Source organism: Pristis pectinata, chromosome 6 (assembly GCF_009764475.1).
Source record: "Pristis pectinata isolate sPriPec2 chromosome 6, sPriPec2.1.pri, whole genome shotgun sequence".
Classification (NCBI taxonomy): Eukaryota; Metazoa; Chordata; class Chondrichthyes; order Rhinopristiformes; family Pristidae; genus Pristis; species Pristis pectinata.
The window spans coordinates 64,674,119-64,686,856 of NC_067410.1; the positions used below are offsets into that span (position 1 = coordinate 64,674,119).

Genomic DNA, 12,738 nt, shown 5'->3' on the forward strand with positions numbered 1-12,738 from the left:
AGCATAAAGTTGATGGGTCCAATGACCTGCTTCTGTGTCATAAGAAATATCAGAAACAGGAGAAAACTACCTCCAGATTTCATGTGCCCCTGACTGGAAAGAGAAGAGGGAGAAGGAGTTACTGTAATGCATATATGACTGCAGATAGACATGGAATTTATAATTAACTGAGAGATTATTCAATACCCACACTGGAGCTTTCAAACTTGTCCAGACTGGTCATGCAGTCAATTCTCTTCTCTTCCAGCTGCTGTTTTGTGAAAATAGGGAGTTTTGATCATTTTATATTCAGTCTTTCTTACTCTGCCAAATTCAGAGACTCCCCATTGTGCAGTCATCAATCATCAGACTAAACACAACCACAAGGGAGACTTTCTCAGCCCTTCTACAATTTACTGCAGCTTTACTGCACAAGTTGGCGAGCCAAAGCCTCAACCATCAAGGGGAATCTTTTCCAATTTTAAAAGAAGAATGATAACTTTGCTGCTAAATCGTTCTAACTGTAACGAAAAGAAACGTGAATTACTTCAATCTTCTACTGAGTGGGTTGTTCTATAAGATTTTGTCTGTTTGCCCAGCAGAAATAGAACCAATTATTACTTGACTACAATAATGCCTATTTTGCAATTCTCAAGTGACTTAATAACTACTTCTCTGGTTGAATAATGACCAAGGACATTAGTCCAGCTCCCAGAATGGATGCTGTAAGGAACTGGAAGGATGGCAAGCTTCCACGCTCCAGTTCACTGCATGGCTATTCTGATTTTTGAATATACATAGGCATTAAAATTGAAGAGCGAAATTATACCCCCAAAGCAGAATGGTGTTTGATCAGAAGAGATGTGGAAATATAAAAGCTCTAAATCCTGCCTTGAAACCATTCACAGCCACGTTTAACAGAGGTGTAACACTGGGCAGACAGCTAACGTGCTCTTCAATTGTTCAGAACAATTGTTTTTAACCATTTTCATAAAATGGAGGCACCTTCTGGAAAAAAATGGCTCTGGGCAGCATATTCAAGTTTTCCAACTATGCACTAACCATTTCATTGTGCAAACCCATCAGTCTTTGCCCCTTAAATTCCTCATGGGAGTCCTCTGCTGCAGACTTCTTACGGGATCTCATCCTCCAAGGAACTGGTACCTCATGCTACCCTTATTCCCAATCTGGGCTGCGTGCTAAAACGTACCATGTGCAGATCTCACCCCTAACCTATATTTGAATTGGGAGCTATGAATGACAAGTTGAATGATAAAGTACAGTCATCCTTTTAGAAGTGCAGGATGATTATTTACTGGTGTTAGCTACTCACATATTAGACAGTGAAGAGTTCAATAAGTGTTGGTTGGATGCTAAAGTCGTAATAAGCAGTCAACGTGAGAAGAAGTAGGAAATAAAGCAGAAAATGATGTGAATACCCAGCAGGTCAGCCAGCATCTATGGAGAGAAACAAAGTTAACATTTCAGGTTGAGGATCTTTCATCAGAACTGAGAATAGGTAGGCAGTGCCAGCAAGATGAGGAAAGTTGGAGATTGAAATCTTTGATCCAATGTAATTGTTTCACTATATAAATAAAACCAAGACAAGTTCAGTGTTAGAAATCATTTCCATTTGCCCAGAAATTTGTGACTTGCTATCATTTATCAGATTGCATTTTGAAGTATGACTTGTCACTAGTACTGTCACACACCTAGTGCTGGAAGTTTGGAATAGGCTGACTCACTCTTTTCTAAGCAGCAGATATGATGGGCCAAATGGCCAATTTCTATGTCATAAGCTTTCTATTATTCTCAGAGAACTATTTTGAGTATTCTTGCATTCTTCAAAATGAATGGCAGAAAAAAGCATATGGACAACTGCAATTTGAAGCAGAAGTTGAATAGTTTTAGACAAGTAGTAACACTACAGCTTTGGCTTAACAATCTGCTGGAGGACTGCAGTGGATCAAGCAGCATCTGTAAGGGGAAAGAAATTGTTGACGTTTCAGGTCAAAACCCTGCATCAGGACTACGAATGGAGAGGAGTGGAGAGATAGCCAGTATAAAGAAGGGGGGGGGGTAATGCGACAAGGGCCAAGAGGTGATTGGTTGACTGAGGAGGGATGAAGGATGACTGACAGATTGAGTTAGGTAGGGGAGGGGGAGGGATAGAATTACAAGATGTCATACTACAGGCAAAGTTATAGTCATACTGTAGCTTTGGTTTCACTGCCTATGTAGTCAAACATTTTCTTCTCAAGCAGTCCCTTGGGTCTGAGGATGACTCGCTTCTATTCCTGATTGATGTGGCCAGTATGCGAATTGCGGACTCTTGCACAGATGGGGCAGGAAGTGTTTGATGGGGAGGACAGGTGGGTAGTTTGTGAGTGGTGCACTCCTTGTACCATGGCACCATGGCACACCTGTTACATAACATGCATGAAGTGGGAAGAAACTGATAAATCCCTGCTATAAAGATTTGAGAATACTGTTTCAATCTGGCTATTAATCAAATTCCATTTTAGTGAGTGAGTCCTGTCTTTAACCTTATGAACAGGGATTCTCTGGTTGCTGCATGCAATGTGTGTGCCAGCAGTGAAATGATGCACCAATTGACAGAGCACTGGCGTTGCTGAGAGACAGAATAGTATCCCATTGTTCAAACTCAGAATAAAATTGTTCTTACGAAAGCACTTGTTTTGCAAACAGCTTGAACAAATGCCCTCAAGCATGAAGCCTTCAACCCTTCACTGCTCCTGTTTTCATTGCACCAAGTCCAAACAAGAAATGCAGGGAAGGAACAGAGAGAGAAAAAGAGAGGGAGTCAAGAGAAAGGATTCCACAAAAAAAACTTTGTTAATTAAACAAAGGCAGGAGGAAATAAAAACAGAATGAAATTAAATGATGAGAGAATGAAGTTGTAGTATATCAATTTGTGCAGCTTGTGTTTATCCGCCATGGGTTGCTGTGGTATTGGCTTCCTAGCAGTTAATCAACAGGGTCAGCTGGGGGAGAAAGGATGGCTGCAGGCATTTGCAGAGGTGCATATTGGTCTATATTATTTATAAAATAGGTTATTACAGTGATAACAAGTAAAACTGACCCGAATCAGATACTGCAAATATCCTGTGCATTAAGCCTCCACTGTCAATAAAATTCCAACATTTAGGCAGGTGCCATGTTTATTTGAGAGAATTAAAGGACACTGATTCTTGTTTGGAAGGATTTGAATGATGGTTAGTGAAAAATGACATTGTGATGGTAGGTGGTTGATGGTTGGTGCGGACTTGATGGGCCGAAGGGCCTGTTTCTGTGCTGTATCGCTCTGTGACTCTATGACTCGATATGAGAAAATTGCAAATATATTCCTGCTGTTTTGGGCCCTCCAGATTTGGGACTTTTCAAAAGTCTGGCTGCACTAAAGAAATTGGAGGACTTGTCTTACATAGAACGTATTGGAACACCATGAAAGCTTTTCAAGCCCAAGCCCATTGTCATTGCAGAACAATTCAGATTTCAGCATTGGCACCAAGAGGTAGGAAGAGCTCCTGCTGACATTATCATTATATTATTTCAACAATGTGAGCACTGACCTTTGAATAGCAAGTGGATAGGACGCTATGATTCAGAAATGTCTCTGAGACTTGTTTGTCCTCCATTCCAATATGGAGTTGGTGCAGTTGTCTTGCATGTATTACCTTAAGATGTAGTACACCCAATCGCTTTTGTTTTCAGGGCCCTGACAGGTAGAGAGCTTGTGTCACTCAATGTTCCTCAGTTTGTTGCACATGAATTTGAGTTCTTCCTCAAATAAAACAGGGTCTGTAAAATGTTGTCCCTTTCATATGTTGGTGCAGCTATTGGACTGTACAAACCTTCAAGAAGCCTGAATTAAACAGTCTGTTCCTTCTTCCCAAATGTTGGTGTAGTCCTTATTTGTATAGCCCAAATGGTGGTGATCTGGGATTTCAGACATACAAAGTGCCTGTGGATTTCTGCAGAAGTCATTAAGCATGACCTACACAGTCCAAGTGAAAAATAGGAGCACCTCTTACCTTCATGACTGCCATCTCTACTAGCAGATGTTCTTCTTATTCGGGAGACTGTCGCAGAACCTTTGCCCAATGCTAATGATCATTCAGCATCCATTACTCCAGAACAAAGATGCCTTGTGCATCAATAGAAGGCACCAGAGAGACTCACTCTTTAAACTGCTCATATCTGTTTGTGTTTTGTTAGCAACAAGTTCTATAAGTAGAGGCAGAATAATCCCTTGAAATTGTTTTGCGCTTGAATAGTCTACTTCAGCTCAGGAGTTAGTAACTCCTATGTTCCATACTGATGAGTGAACACTTGTTACGAGAGTTTAATCTAAGGGAGAGAAATGCGCTATATTGTGCAATTTCTTTTGCTCTTCCACCACGGGCTCCTGTAGCACTGGGTTACCAGCAGTTAGCCAACAAGCATAGCCAGGGAGAGGGAGGGAAGAAGAACAAAAGATGGCGATACACAAATGAACAAGCAGATGTTGTTCCTTGTGTAATATTTTTAATGAACGTTGTTACATAAAAGGACCAGAAACCAAAAGAGGAGGTGACACACTATTTAGTGATGCTTCCTCATAGGTCCAAAGAGCTGGGTTTGATCCTGACCTTCGGTGCTGTCTGCATAGAGTTTGCAGTTTCTCCCTGTGACAATGTGGGTTTCCCCTGGATGCTCCATTTCAGTCCCACATACCATAGGTGTGCTGATTGATAAGTTAATTGTCTGCTGTAAATTTGCCCCCAGTGGAGATGCATCAGGAAAAATGGAATTGGTGTAGATGGGCACTTGACGGTCAACATGATTGCAGTGGGCTGAAGGACCTGTTTCTGATGTATGGCTACGTCTCTAGGGCTGTCCCATCTTTTCTCCTGATGACAACATCTTCAGTGAAATTGACATTTTTCTAAATCAAGTTATTGTTATGTGCATGAACACATAACAATAACTTGATTCTTGTGATATGTTGGACCAGTAATTGGTATTGGTATTGGTTAATATTGTCACTTGTACAGAGGTACAGTGAAAAACTTGTCTTGCATACCAATATTTTAAAATTTCAACTATTGTGCATGAATCATATGGATTACCACATAGAGATACTAAAATAAGACAAGAAATTAGTGCCTGTCTTTGGACCTTGAAGTAAGACATAAAACCTGGAGTGGGTGAAATCTGTACGAGTATACTTCGGATGTCAATGGAATCTGAAGTGAATCCAATGAACATTCTTGGAAATTGATTAAGAAATTGGATTATGTTACTCTGGAGGGTGTCAGTTGATGTGCACTCTCGGAACTAGGCTTTGATAGCCCTGTACCATAGGCAGGTCTCAGCCTGGGTTAGGAAGCCCATGTAGAAAGATTACATTACTTATTTTCTTTCTTTGGCACTCTCCTCCCCAAACAATGGTACAAATCCCACCCCACCCACTAGTTTTACACTGTTACTTCCCAATTTACTTCCTAATCAACCCACTGACTCTGGCCTCTTCTCCCTGATCCTACCCTTGACTCGACTGTGACATTTCCAACCGTGGTCCAGACTCCAGCCCTCATTCCCTGATCCCTGATCGACTCCAAACTCCCTGATCCAAGTCTTGATCGAAACTTCTGGCCCTTTCTCCACCCAGGAGCTCCCCCAGGCTCTACTGCCAGGCATACCCTGTTGCTTTCCTTTCCAGCCCCAACAATGGGGAAAAATACGAAAAGATGACAAGACCCTTGTGCCTTGGATACCACAGAAAGTTGCCTCATCAACACTGTGATTGGAGCACTGCGCAATTCCCCTTTAATGTGCCTCCCCTGTTGGCAGTGAATTTCTGCACCAGTGCTTCTACCTTAAGGTTTCAATAGACAGTGGCCAGAATTATTAGAAAGGCACTAATACACTCTTTATGGAATTCCGGAGAAAGTTCTCTGCCCCAAGAGTGTGGAACCATTATGGAGGGAATGAGGCAAATAGCACAGATGCATAAAAACAGAAATTAGATAGATGAGGAAGAAAGATGTGGGGAGAGGGTGAAATGAAGCAAAGTGCTAAGAACCTCAGAATCAGAATCAAATTTATTATCACTGACTTATATGATGTGAAATTTGTTGTTTTGTGGCAGCAGTACAGTGCAAAGACATAAAATTACTATAAATTACAAAAATAAATAAATAGTACAAAATTAATAATAATGAGGTAGTGTTCATGGGTTCATGGACCGTTCAGAAATCTGATAGCAGAGGGCAAGAATTGTTGAGTGTGGGTCTGAATCGTTGAGTGTGGGTCTTTAGGCTCCTGCACCTCCTCCCTGATGGTAGTAACGAGAAGAGGGCATGTCCCAGATGGTGAGGTTCCTTCGCGATTGATTGCTTTGCTTCTTGAGGCATCGCCTCTTGCAGATGTCCTTGATGGTGCGGAGGGTTGTGCCCGTGATGGAGCTGGCTGAGTCTACTACCTCTGCAGCCTCTTGCGATCCTGTGCCTTGGAGCCTCCGTACCAGGCTATGATGCAACCAGTCAGAAACCACCACACATCTATAGAAATTTGTAAGAGCCTTTGGTAACATACTGAATCGCCACATACTCCTAACAATGTAGAGCCGTTGGTGTGCCTTCTTTGTGTTTCCATCAACGTGTTGGGCCTAGGATAGATCCTCTGAGATGTTGATGCACAGGAACTTGAAGCTACTCACCCTTTCCACTGCTGACCCCTCAGTGTGGACTGGTGTATGTTCTCCCGAACTCCCCTTCCTGAAGTCCACAAACAACGTTGTGTGCAGCATAAATACTGGCAAAGATCTGTTGGGCCGAGCGCTCTGTTCCAATGTAGTAAATTATATGTGATATCCAACTGGGGAATGAAGTGGCAGGGGTTGGGGGGAGAGGCACAGTGTTGCATGACATACAGTTTTGCAGCCCACCCAATATTACTTACCAATAGTAAACTGGAGAACAAAGTCAGGCAGTATTTCTCCCATTCCTGTCAGCATTTTGACAAATGGATAAGGTTAAATTTGCTCCTGCCTCTGCCACAGTCATAAGCAGACAATTGATATCTTTTATGTACAATATTCTAACCTGCAAGGCTAATGCCCAGCCAGTTAATGAGTGTTTACAGAAATTTGACATTTAATTATATCTTGCACAGCTTTATTTTATATGGCTGTATTTAGCAACATATTCAAAATGATTTACTATTAAAGCTTTGTGCAGTTATCTCTGAAGTTAATTTCCTAGGAAGGCAGATCACTTGGAATCTGTAGCTTCCACACAGGGTTAATTATCCTTATTTATTACACCTCCTAAGGTAACTCTTAAGAGGTGGTCTCTACTTGTTGTAACACTTTTAGTGGTATATTAGGCTGGAATATTAAGAGAAGTGGAAGCTGGAGCTGGAGTTTCTCTGCATAGTAATGTAGATTAAGTTGAAGTCAATAGGCTAGGTTTCCAGTTGGGAGTTCAGCCCTCTGGAGCTGAGTTTCTCTGCATAGTAATGTAGATTAAGTTGAAGTCAATAGGCTAGGTTTCCAGTTGGGAGTTCAGCCCTCTGGAGCTGACCACAGTGACAAGTAGGTCTAATGCATGTTACCAGCTTGTATGCAATCCCAGGGGTTGGAATGCAATCCTGACCCTTAGAGGATGTCTGATCCCCAGAGGGTCCATTCCCAATCCTGGGGAATCCTTAATGTGGAAAACCTGGTGGTTAGGGAGAGAAAACCCACTAGTTCATAGTTCCCTTCTTCCTGAAGCTATCCTCCCTTCCTTTACCTGCCAGATCTCTTGGAGCCTGGGAAACTAAGTCAACCTCTGTTAAACTTGTAAAACAGGTTATGCAAGGGCTAGCGCTTTCAATAAAATAGTTATATTACCAATATGCCTCCTGGCAGCCAGTTGGCAGCCCACCATTTCTGGCCATTAACATTCATTCACTTGCTGGTCACAATATTGTTTTCTGGAGGGTTTGGGCTGGATATTTTGTTCAGTGCACAATAACATTTTGAAAAAGTGAGAGGAACTAACAATAAGGTACTCATTGTTTTGTGCTTATTATCACACTCCTTTGTCAACACAGATAGTAAATCAGGGATGATAAGTATTGCAGTAGCACAGCTCAAAATAATGAGATCTATTATTTATTGTTCTCCAGCTTTTAACATATTTACAAATAAAATCTGGCACTTTGAAATCCACCAAAAAAATCAATGATTGAATCCATCTCAATATACATTTTTTCAAAGTTGAACAACACATGATTAGAAGCTAATATGAAAAAAAAATCATATATTGGAGTTTTCTCTTCAGTATTTTATCATCTCATGTTCTCTCCTGACTTGGAAGTCATTGATCTCATCAATGAGTCCAGACTTTGAGTCCAGATGAAGGGTCTTGACTTGAAATGTCGACTGTCCATTTCCCTTCATAGATGCTGCCTGACCTGCTGAGTTCCTCCAGCGCCTTTTGTGTTGCTCCAGATTCCACCAGCTGCAGTCTCTTGTGTCTCCATTGATCTCGTCAAGTCTATGCTGGAGCAATCACATCAACCCGATTCCCCCTCTAGTTTCCCTTTAGCCCATTCGGTCTTAAATGCCCATCAACTCCATTCTGATTCTCCTCCCAGCTAGCTGCACTGGAGGTAATTTACAGTAGCCAATTAATTTACCAGCCTCCACGTCTTTGGGAAATAGAAGGAAACCAAAGCACCACATGGTCACAGTGAAAGTGTGCAACCTCAACATATGGAGGTCAGCACCGAACCTGGGTTGCCGGAGCTGTGAGGAACCTTTACTACCTGCTGCGCTATTGATTCCATTAAAAGAGCTGATTGGTTTAGGAGCATGGGAACAGAACCGGTCCCCAAACTGATGTTATCAATTGGACTGTGACTGAGTTGGCCCTCATTTAGTTCCCCTGATTTTGTGTCCCTTGAAATAGCCTGGATCGTGTCCAGAAATCTTCTGGTTGTTATCCAGAAACACCTGGTTGGAACTGTATGGAGCAAGAGCAAACTCAAACTTGACTGTGAGAATTCCGTCTTCAAATGGACTGGTGCCGCTCACTGTCAAGGTTAGTATAGACAGTGATGTGGCACTGCTTTGGGAAACAATACTCTAAAAAGTAGTCAAGATGTTCAGGAGCCAAGGAGGGAAAAAATTAATTCTTACTAAAGATTGTACAGAGTCGTGCCTATTCATTTTTAGCATGCCGTGTTGTGGAGCAGTATGACAGTGTAGTGTAATGACCTTCAACCTTATGTGCTGTACAAACACACGTGATCAGAGATTTGTTTCAGGGGATCAGATACATAACAGTGAACTCCTGATCTTGGCCGTGGCATTAAAGATGGTGATGGACTTAAATCTGATTCTTTTTCTCAGCTGAAGGAAATATACCCTCAATTATGCAAAATGTCTTTGACATTAACTGTTTTCTCTTTCCATGGATGCTGCTTGACTGGCTGAGTTCTTACAGCATTTCTGTTTTTGTTTTTGATCCCAGCATCTGCAGTTTTATTTGTTTTATGCGTTGCCTGGTGACCAACTAAAGGGCTCAGGCAAACAACCTATGGGCCTGATGGGTTGATGGGAGCTACCAAGAGAAGAAAATGTCAAAATCTGATTGGTGATGTTACTTAAAAATAACCTGCTTCAATTTAATTAAATGTGGAATGACTGAGGAAAATTTGACTGGTTATACATTTTATTTGCATTCCTTATTTTTCTATTCACTTCACAGCACAATACAATGCAAGCATATTATTTCAATTAATGTCACTATATAAATGTGCTAAAAGTTAATATATTTTCATAAATTCCTCTCAAAATGTTAGATTTTGATCCTGGCCACTGCGGTGAAAAAAGGAATAAAATACAAATGAGGAAAATGAAACCAAACTAATGAAAACCCAGATTTAATCAACTAGCCTTATGATGCGTTAAAAGAAAAGAATAATCCCTTGTATGACATCAGAAGCTAATTAATGACATTCATTTGCATCATTGTTTATTAAATTAAATGTAACTTGTTTTATGGTCGGGGAGGAAATTAAAAATCAGATAAAATGGAGTAAAGCAATGCTAGTGAGAATGGTATACTTTGTTTAAAGACCATGAAAATATCAAACATACCGCATCAAAGTGTATTAAGTCATGTAACAGCATTTCACTCAACTGTATTCTACACAGGAACTAGCCAAGAAGCAAAGCTCACATTCAACAGGAACTGGTCAAATCCCAATGCAACTATTCAGCCAATTTTTTGTCCATGTGTTTGCAACAAGTCTTCCAACAACAAATAATGGTAGACGTGCTTACATCATGCCTTTCACAGTTTCAGAACCCTCCAAAGAGCTTTACATCTGGCTACACATTTTTGCATTGTAACCACTTTTGTAATGAAGGAAATGCACAGCATATAATTAATTAGGTAAATGATCAGGCAACCTGCGTTAGGTGTTAGTTGAGGGCTTAACAGTAGACAGGTTGCTAGGGAAAGTTTGCCTGCCCTTCTTCGACATTGGGCCATAAGATCTTTTACATCAATATGAGGGGGCAGATGAGGCCATGATATAATGTCTCACCAAAGGTATGGAGAAAATTGATAGTGCAGTACCTCTAAAGTGGAGGGTCTGGTGTGTGATCTAGAGTCTTATGACTCAGTGGTGTGAATGCCTCTTCATCGCAAGCATGTTATCAGAAATGAGGGTTAGATTATGTAGAAAGGATTGAATTTTGAGATCTGACGATATGGGGTTTAAGACCATGAGGGACTCTAGTAAGGAATGATAGAGGAGAGAAATTTACTCCACCTGCAAAAAAAGTATTTCTATGAGAACTGCTGTAATGATGTTAACATTGAGAAACCATTGTTGAAGCAGATTCCATAAAAGTTGTCAGAAAATAATTGATACACTGCTTATAAAAGTATAAAAGGGTTTGTTGTAAGCAGGAGACTGTAGTTGAACTAGGTGTCCCACTATGCAACCAGACTTCATAGGCTGTCTGTATTTGAAAAATTATTAATTTATGTTTTGTCAATCCAAAGAAATCTTCCTTATTTATATTATATAACCAAATAACATGTTATTTGGGTAACCATTGACAAAACATATCATATTTAAAATCCACTTTTGAACACGATGCAGATGTAAGTACATGTAAGTCAAAAAAACTGTTGGTGTTGGAAATCTGAAATACAAACAGAAAATGCTGGAAACATTGGCCTGATATGTTAACCTGGCTTCTCTTTCCACAGATGCTGTCTGATCTGCTGAGTGTTTCCAACATTTCCTGTTTTTATTACTGAAAATCACAGGGCTTGTTTTTGGGAACAAACTTCCAGTAACTCAGGCCAGAGCACTGAGAAACTCTCAGCAATGCATCTCCTACAGCCATCAGCAGAGCACACTCAGTTGCAGAAGTAAAATGTAATGGTTCATGATGCATAGCATTGGTGATTCTTGCTGGTCTTTTATGCAACTCCAAGTGTCCCACTGTCAATTTTATTTAGGCTTACCTTTCTGTTTTACTATACATTAATGCAAGAATTCAGTAAAGTTTATTTTTTATTGTCTCACTTTTTGTACATTGACTCTTAATTTTGAAAAATAATTTCTGATAGAGTCTTCATCATAACTAATGTCAGCAATGAAATAAAATTTATCACTGGAAATCAAACCAATAAAGTAAACAAAACACAGCTCACCTGGAGTTATTAAAGCCGTAGCAACTCTTTTATTCCTCTGAAGAAAGTCCCTACGTGATATTTTGCTTTTATTTAAGATTCAAATTTGTGTAGTGCTGGCAATCTAACTTGATGCCTTCTGTGATTAGACAAAACAAGTTTGTCGTCTAGATACCATCCACATGAGGAATTCACCTCCATAAATGATAAGGTTTAATCCACACAGGAAGTACTTTGTTTGGCCTTGACGAAAGGATTGTGTCAGTGAAAGAGCTAACGTGCCTTGAATAAAAGAACAGAACAGAAGAAACTTTATTTGGTACCTCACAAAAATAACACTGGCTTGACACACTTCATTTATCATTCTCCAAATGCATTGCAATTGAAATGAATAGTTAATGACAATTCACTACAATGAACCTCATTTTATGGAGAACGCAAGTTATATAATAATGTTTTTGTTCAGCGTTTTAGATGTTTTGTACCCTCTTGGTTGTGGACCTGACCACAAATGTTCTGTAATATAAACATCAGATCTGCATCAGTTCACTGTTAACCGATTCACCTGGTCCAGGTGGGCTGCAGCAATGCTCAGTTGCAATACTGCTGTCTATTTTTAAAAAAACAAGCTCAATTGGAAAAAAAATGCGTTTTTAAATTTGGAACACAAAACCTTTGCAGCTCATTAGATTAATGAGCACAAATTGCTAAATCTGTAGGCAGTTTCAAAGGGAACATGCACAATATAGTGCCACTGTTCCCAAAAACAATGGAGCTGCATTTCTTCAGATTCTCTTCCAGTCTTCTCTCCTGTTGTTATTATGTGGCAGAGGTTCAGTGGAAGCAGAGCAGGGTGAAGCTCTGAGGAATATCCCAGTGCACTTCTTAGGTGTAAGCACTTTGGGGAGGAAATAAAGTGGTTTCAAAACCCACCTGAATCCAGTCAAGGACAGTGACCACCCATCCCTTCAGGTCCTCAACTCCAAAGCTATCACCTGAGAGTTACTTCTAAAAGTATTTGTTCACTGATCAACAGAACTGTCAGTGT

The 12,738-nt window shown here is 40.4% G+C and overlaps 1 protein-coding gene across 3 annotated transcripts in view; it reads left to right on the plus strand.

Annotated features, from left to right (window-relative positions):
• The window catches only part of LOC127572107 (rho guanine nucleotide exchange factor 4-like), a 351,573-nt gene that overhangs the window by 188,592 nt on the left and 150,243 nt on the right, over positions 1 to 12,738 (plus strand). The window lies entirely within an intron of this gene.